Here is an 8808-nt window from a genome sequence, read left to right as displayed (position 1 = left end):
TCGATGGCATTCAACCCTCAAAGCTGGACATAGGCGGGGCTAGCACCCCTCAAAAATATAGCCTCGCTCGCTTACTCACTTGCGTATTCTATACAGCACTGCCCTGCATTGACGGACTACTGTATGTGCTGTCCAAATGTCCTTTCTCTCCTGACCTCGTCTTTATCAGGGGAGATAATGTACGTTTTCTCTATTATGTTTTTTGCTGTTTATGGTTTAGTGAACTAGAAAAAAATAAAGTTCTATAACTAAATAGAGCAAATACAATAACAAAAAAATAATCTGTGACAGCCCAGCGTCATTAATCCTTATTCAGCCTGTTTTCAAAGTGGGTAAGAGATGGCGTGTGTTACAGTAGCAGTGGACACGGGAGAATATTCTTCTTCCTAAATGTCAGGACTCCAAAGCATCGATCAAGCATTGACAGCCAATTGTAATGTAGAAGGAGGAGAGGACTACTGGAGCATCACAGACATTTTAACCCTTTTTATTAGATACTAGTACTACAAAAACACCGGACCGTCCGTTCCAGGCTTGAGGCGCATTGGTAGACTCCCTTTGTTCCAATTGTAATGTAATTTGTGTTTTGGCTACCGCGGGCATTGATTGGTGGCTGTTTGTTTGCTACAAAGGTTAATGTGCAACATTGTCCATGTAATGCTATCACTGGTTTGAAATAATTCATTAGTGAGGAATCGGATAAACATGGTAAAACCCTAACATTCAGGAGCTGAATGCACAGTTGGGGAATCTGAAACAATTGCTACGTGCATTTCCAGGAACGAGCCTGCTACATCTCCATTAACGGAACCCTGCTCTGGGCATGTCATGTTAGGCGAACATTCTGGGGGGAAATATGTCACAACAACACAACGCATTTTGAGGTTGAAGGATCATACATTTTCGGTGTAGAGGGGAAAGAAGAGGGGGCCAAGTACGGACCCCTGGGGGACCTTTTTTCACTGATGCAAACTAAATGGAAACTAAATAAAAACTAAGCTACTGTATGATGACTAAAATGTTAGGAATGGACTAGTGGACAAGAGATCCCGTATAAGTCATTTTACACATGGTTGCATGCTGAAAATTGCCCATCTACAATGGTGTGATTTTAGTCGACTAAATCAGCTGTAGATTTAGTCGCCCAAAGCGTATGATATTTAGTCGACTAAAACTAGACTAACACTAAGACATTCCAGGTGACTAAAATGTGACAAACTAAATGAAAACTATTGAAGAGACTATGACTAAAACTAAAATAGAAAGTTGCAGCCAAAAACAACACTGGTACAAGTTCACAACGTGCAGCGGCCTATAGACTGATAGACTCGTCTAAAGTATAAATTAAGCCAGACTATAGACCAAAGTGCATTCTGTACATTCTACATTCTATAGCAGAGCAACGTCGTCAGTGAGGTGGACGAGGTGTGAGTCTGCGATGCCATTGTTTAGTAGTCAGTGAGGTGGACGAGGTGTGAGGCTGTGATGCCATTGTTAGTAGCTCAATGATGTGTGAGTCGTGATGCTAGGGGTGTGATGATTTAGGGTTCTGTCCCTATTGGGACATAACTCGAGCGGCGAGCAGTCTGCATGACGCGGACTTTGCAACGTTCAACGCGGCGACTCGCTCGCCTGAGCTCACTCGGCGGTGACTCTCGTTGTCTTAAGTGGCCTCCTATCCGCCAGGGCTGTAAAACAAGCTCTCTCCCGCTACCCTGTTCATCCTAGGGTGCACATTTAGCCACGCAGCCATAGCCTGGCTAATATTTTCTCTTTGATGCAATTGGTCAGAGCTACTGTCAGTCAAAGGTCTCAAGCATTGAACGTCACTGTAGCAAAGCCCGCCCATATTGCATACCGTGTCTTATTTATTTTTGCCAATGGCTGATTCGGTCTGGCTTATTAGCCAGGCTAACGCAGCCACACACACACACACACACACACACACACACACACACACACACACACACACACACACACACACAGTATTCATTATGCGGAATGTCCCATTACTAAGTTAAAAATGTATGAAATATATTTTGAAAATAGATGATGTACGCACGCACCCTTATCCTGGAGTAAATGTACAACCTTTTCCCCCTGAGATGTAGTGGAGGTAGAAGTACAAGTATTGAAAATTTTATGTATTCTACGGAAGAAAGTAAAAATGCCTCAAAATGTAACTTAAGTACAGTACTTGAGTACATGCACTTAGTTACTTAGTTTACACCATTAGTAAAATAGTTCTTGCTTTTTGGGTGATGTTAAAACCCATTTAGACCTGAGGACGATTCTACAAATGTTTCTATGTCAGTGGTTCTCAAAAGATTTCATGTCAAGGACCCCCAGAATTATATGTATTTGGCCTCCGACCCCCATCTGAAAATATGTAGTTCCATGGACCCTCCCAGAAGCAAAGATTTGAGTTAAAAACGTGTGCTATGTCTGAAAGAATACATTAAAACATTTGGGCCACATTTTCACGATTAAAAAAAAAAATCACACGCGTGTGAACTGAGTGGTGCAACTCCCCTCTCTCCCCCCCCCCCCCCCCCCCCTCCTCTCATCTCCCCCCCCCCCCCCCCCTCTCTCTCATTAGCAGGCACCAGTGCGTGCAGCATTAATACTATCTCTCTCTGTTTCTGTCAACAGCGCCCCTACTGGTACTCATTATACTGGCTCATTAACATCACATAGGTTAACCACACATACTGTAGGTGAACCACACGGACATTGCTGTTCCCACCACTCAAAAAATAGCAGACAATAGCTAAAGTATAACATATTGCTTAAAACACTAAAAGGTGTTCCCACCCAAAATGGGTTAAGTTTGTTAACTGTAGCTCCCTGAATTTCCATTCCAGTGATGAAAGGGGGGATTGACCCACATTCCCCTGGTATGAGCACTGATCTAATGACAGAACTAAGTATCCCCACTGAGCCATTTTTTAAATCTAAGTCTAAATGGCCTTAAAAAAAGGGGTAGAAATAGTCTTTTGCGGTTTAGTCTTAGATTAGACGTTGAAACAACGTCGTTTCAACGTCTATTTATAGACTGTCTATATTTTTTAAATCTTGATTAGCCAGGCTATTTTTAGACCGTCTCTATAACTTGAAGTGATATCACTTCAAGTTCAAATGAGATGGTCTAAAATAAGTGGTGAGTAAACAGAAAGGTTCAACACAAACCCACATGAAAACGAAAGAAATGGGAATATATGAGCGGCATGGGAAAGAGTCTGTCATTAAATGTGTATGTATTTAAAATGCATGCCTTTTCACTGCATTTTTTATCAGCACTCATTCCATAAAACCCAACAGCTACACACACACACACACACACACACACACACACACACACACACACACACACACACACACACACACACACACACACACACACACACACACTCTGCAAAAAAAAATGATCTTAGCAAGAATTGCCAACTTATATCTAGCCATACTAGATTATTGATCTTGTTTTAATAATGATATACTAAACAAGAGAAAAATGTATAAGATGACTAATATTGTTTTTAGATTATATTTCTTTTTTCTCTTACTAAGTTATTAAATCTTCAATCAGATAATTGTACATGTACATCAAGCTAAAATTACTATCTGAGACAAGATTGCAGCCACAGTGTGACTTTTAAGACAATTTGTAGTAGTAAGTACTTATTTTAAGACTACCAAATAACTGCTTTCACATTACATATTGAAATGTTTCCAAACACTTTTGTGTCAACATCACATTTAAGGCCTTTTCAGAAGGGCAGCGACTGACGTGCCTAGTGATACATTTTCAATGATAGGCACAGCCCTGTGAAATTGTCACATTCATGCTCATTTCGTGCACACGCCTGCATAGACCGGCCTGGATTGTGTTGAGCTTTATTTTTATTTTTATGCTACGCATCCCTTGCCCCTCATGAGCATGAGACATGGAGTTGATCCAGGTGACAACACCTGCATCACACGCTCCCCCTCTAAAAGGACCTTTATTCATATGTAATTCAGTGCCGATTGGCTTTCAAAGTGCAAGATGGAATAAAGGATAGCAAATTGAAATCATCCCAGGAAAGTTTATCTAAATATAACATGTCAGTGGATCTCAATGTGGGGTTCGGGGACCCCCTAGGGGTCCTTAAGGTTCCAGTTGGTCAAAATTAGTTACTGGTATTATAGGCTACAATTGAAATAATTTTAACCACTTAATCCCCAGGTAGGCTAGGTTATTTTTTGGGTTATTTGTGCATTTTCATCTACCCAATCCAAGGGTTATAAAATACGGGGTTATTTTTGGTTATTTTTGTACCCAACATGTATATTACATTTTTTATTCATTCATTCATTGATTGACTGATTGATTAAATACTTCATAAGAATGTAAAATATTAAAATTGACAGTAACCAGGATAATAGCAATTGACAAATTTACAATTTAGGAATTTAGCATTGGAAATGCAGGGCAAAGGTTTTGTCTTGGCCTCTAGGGAGTGAGCATGCAAAGTTGTACACAGATCGGTGCAATTATAGGTAAGAACATGAATTGGTCTGTTATAGCGCCACCATGAGTCCGCTTTTATAAGTCGCATTTCTTCCTCTGCCTAGTGGTAATGTGCGTGCATAAGTTCACGGAAATCGCACACTGTTCATGATTTGAGGCATTTTGTTCAAAACGGACAAATCTGCAGAACTTTGGAAGGCAATCTTAGCCAATGGCGATGGAATATGGGATCGTGGAGTGGTCTGTGTTGATCACATGACTATAGAGATGGTGTATACTGATTTGCGTGATGTATGGATAAAATATGTACGAGTAATATAAATAAATGTGTTTTGCAAAAGTCGGCCTCATGGTGGCGCTATAACAGGCCGTTGTGGAAGAATTGGGGCAGAGGTTCGTCGTTGGAATCCAGGGAGTGTGTGGAAAGTTTGGCATCGGCCGCGCTAACGGTGCCGGAGATTAGCTGTACACACAGACGGACGGACGGACGGAGTGCAAAACATACTCTCTCCCCATGCCTTCGGCCTGGTGGAGACAATTAAACCCAAAAACTGTATACTGTATTTTTACAGGTCAATTTTTTTGTGTATAATATTTTTCTTACCATAGTTATGGGTCACACTCGCAACTGTAAACAATAAACAATGATATTATTGCAATCCTAATAAATATACTATAACTTACTGTGAAATAAATTTCCCTTTGACATTGCTATGAAAATTCCTGTCAAAATATTTAGGCCTATAAATAATACATTAAGTTGTAGTAAGGCACTGCTCATAATATTGTGCGTGCGTGCGTGCGTGCGCGCGGCGGTGGTTGGTTGGTTGGTTGGGGGGGGGGGGGGGGGGCTGCGCTGCGTGGACAATGCGCATCTGATGTAGTGAGTAGTGACGTCACTTATCAGGAAGTGCATCGTTGGAAAAAGCCCGCGCAGCAAGCCAGCAGGCAGTGGAAGTTGCAGCAGCAGACTCAGAGCACAGCAGTGAGAGGAGAGGAGGACAACAAAAAGGATTATACTTTCAGTGTGCCATTACATTAAAAGGTTTGTGTTCATTTTTATGTCTATGCCACCAGACCACCACGTTGTTGTTGTCTTCAAACTACACAGGCTGGGAACTTAATTATCCCAGTAAGTAACCTACCAAGCAGTTTGCAGTGCTAACGTTAGCAACATGCTAACGCCATGCTAACGCCTGTCAATGAGACATTGTGATCTCAGCAAGCTTTTTTAATGTAAACTTGCTGTTCTGTTGAAGTAGTAGTTTGGTTGACATGTGTATTTCTGTTATGAAATATATGGAGAGGATGCGTTTCTGGATCTAAATGCTATAAGCTACTAAATTACAACCAAAGTACTACTGTGTCCTTGTCCATTATACCATAACTGCAACACTAACATTTCCCCAGCTTTAGCATTAGTTGTTTATTCCGGTAGTCAACATAGTGCTAAATTAACAATGAACAAATGCATTCAGTGGTTTGTATAGCAACCACTGTGTTGGCTATTTGTTGTTAAAATAGTTGAATAAATTACCCTAGCAGTGATGTTCAAGGCATGCAAATAGCATGAAACATTCCAATACCTTCCATGCAAGTTGCCCCATATGTTTTGCTTTCTGACATTTACCTATAATTGCTAGAAATAATCACTTTTCCCCTTTGCACAACACATGTACCAAAACACATTTTTAGTAGTGTTTTTAGTTTTATGCTGATCCCCTGTTTGCTGCAGACAATGCTACAGCCATTATACTGGGTTGCGACACATGTTTTACTTAATCTAGTTTGACTCTGCTGGTAATTTTTGTTTTTCTGTGTTTACAGTACTACCTCTGAGACCAAAAAGGCCCTGACTACATCTTTGTTTCAGGGATTCCCTGCTTGTATTGAACGACTCAAGCATTGGCATCGTGAGTAATTAACTTTTTCTAGGGGAATTTATGCTAAAACAGTCTGTGCTGTTTTATGCCCGGTGTCATCAGACGGTTAAGATAAGAGAGACAAACCCTGTTCTAGCCACATCTTCTGGCCACACTGTAAAAATTAAAATGTGCCTCATCTGTATTCACCAATGATTTTCATTTCTTTACAGGGAATCCGGTACACCCCAGGATGGGGAAAATACCCAGCCGCTGGATTCCTCGAACAGAGGCTTCGGAACACCATAAAGGGGCTGAGAAAGAGGCTGAGGTCACAGAGCACACAGCAGACACCGCCACAAAGTAGTATGCTTGTTGAAGCATTAGAGCCGTATCATTTAGTCATTGGTAATATTGTGTATTTTCTTTTATAGAATCTGCCATATTGGATGAAAAAGCCATATTGCTTTAAGAATGGTTGAGAAACAATTTGCAGCCCCTTGGTGGAGCAAAACATGCAGGAAACGGCAGTGTACAGGTCAGTAGGAATGCACTGAGGATACTAGCTGCAGCACTCATCAAATGTAATTTTGCCTATGCATGCGCCTCATGGTAGTGTAGTTATCTGTAGTAGTTTAGATTGTAATTACGTTGATGTACTACCATGTAGCACATCGTCATTACAATCTAACCTACTACAGACCTCCCAAAATAAACTAATTGGACTACTTCTACACCTCACACCTATAGCATAACCTCTGCTCATTATGTTAGGGTGGAATGGCTCAGGGTAGAGGACAGAGTACAGCAACTTGCAATGGGCCTGGTCTATAAGATACTCAGGGGACCAGTGCCTGTATGTACCTGTTGTACTACATCAAAGGCACAAAAATGGCTATCAATAAAGTGCAACTCCTTACCTTCCCTCAAAACTGCCATGAAAAATCACCTGTCTGCAATTGCCCTGAGGACATTTTGTGCTATTCTTTTTTAACATTCTTGTACAATTGCACTGCTGTACTTTCTGCAAAATGTTAATTAAGTATTAAATTATTCAAAAAAGGCCACGTTAATAAGGGGAAACAAGTGTGCAGGAGATCGGCCAAGGGTTCCCACATCTATCCACTCCAGGCATGGTAAGTTACAAATAAGTTTACATATGAGTGCATATACCGATATGTTATAACAATTGCATTGCTATAACAATCTTTTATCAGTATGTCAGCTGACACATTTGATTTTGTTTTCCTCCATTTTAGTTTTTTTTAAAGATTGCACAAAACTTAGTCTTGCATGGAGAGGCTGGGCCAAAAACTCCTGACAAAAAAGGTCCTGTACCTGGCAAAGGGAAACTAACCTCTTCTCTTGATGGATTAACACACGGTAATACATTATTGTTATATTGTACATCAGACTGCAAATGTGTATTTTAGCAGGTGTTTTATTTTTTACTAAATTACATAATCACAGATATGCCATGCCACATTAATACATTCCACATATTGATATAAAATTGTCTTCCTACAGTTTGGGGGAACTTTCCCTGAGCCAGCTACCGACACTGCTTCTGCCAACAGTGTACAAAGTTGGGCGAAAAGTGTACCAGCACACTATCGAGGAGTCCAACTTTGTGTTCCACCATAAGCCTGTAAGTTCCTCTGCATATCTAAATGGAAATGTTATTAATTTGAACCACTTGAACCCAGCAACAATATTCTCAAAGAGATTTGGTGTAGATGGGAAAACCGTGCCAGCTCCAAGTGCAGTGCCAAGCCATGTCCAGTTTAAGTGGTTAAGAATGTGCCTGACTGCCTGTTATAGAATTATTCAGAATACTGTATCAGACTGCAATCAGTGAACACCATTATCTTGCTTATACTCTTTGCTTTTTGACAGTCTTTTACATTGGTCTATGTATCTTTTTTGTTTGTCTTTCTCAGGTTGGAACAAACTTGGTGCTACCTCCATCAGGCGACGGCGTCAAGACCGTACCCATATGTCCTGTCACCATCTCCTTCATCAGGACCTCAGAGGGGTCCTTGAAATTAGGAGGTTTGATAACGAAATGCATCTTTACAGAGTCGATCCTTACTGGTCAGTTACTCAGTCAATGCCCACATCTATGGGTGAAATATTGTAATGCTCACTGCCTATTGCATTTTGACAACATTCATAACAGTGATCTGTCTACCAAATTGTCTATTATCAGAGACCTTTCACTGATTTACCGGTAGTTGTACTTACCATTGAGACTAAGCCACTTAACATATGACTGCATGTTGTAAGCCGGCAACCCCCCGGAAATCTAAAATGTACTCTAATATACATACTCCGTATTTTGTACTACTTATGCAATATGCAATATGCACTGAACATCCCATTTTTGTACAACTTCAAAAATGTCTGTAAATCACTTGTGAACTATTATCCATGTTA

The 8808-nt window shown here is 40.6% G+C and overlaps 2 long non-coding RNA genes across 2 annotated transcripts; both read left to right on the top strand.

The window, feature by feature from the left end:
* The first annotated feature begins 5505 nt into the window (after positions 1–5505).
* LOC310873111 lies at positions 5506–7717 on the top strand. Its single transcript, XR_014570458.1, has 5 exons — positions 5506–5555; positions 6351–6423; positions 6606–6910; positions 7436–7508; positions 7632–7717. It is a non-coding gene; the product is annotated as an uncharacterized lncRNA (long non-coding RNA).
* On the top strand, positions 7714–8453 carry LOC310873112. The gene is made up of 3 exons (XR_014570459.1): positions 7714–7755; positions 7900–8020; positions 8313–8453. It is a non-coding gene; the product is annotated as an uncharacterized lncRNA (long non-coding RNA).
* The last annotated feature ends 355 nt before the right edge of the window (positions 8454–8808 follow it).

The sequence above is a fragment of the Protomyctophum parallelum genome, assembly GCF_964188405.1.
Source record: "Protomyctophum parallelum genome assembly, chromosome: 16".
Taxonomy (NCBI): domain Eukaryota; kingdom Metazoa; phylum Chordata; class Actinopteri; order Myctophiformes; family Myctophidae; genus Protomyctophum; species Protomyctophum parallelum.
Note: the sequence above shows the minus strand (reverse complement) of the source record. Positions and strands in the feature narration are given on the sequence as shown.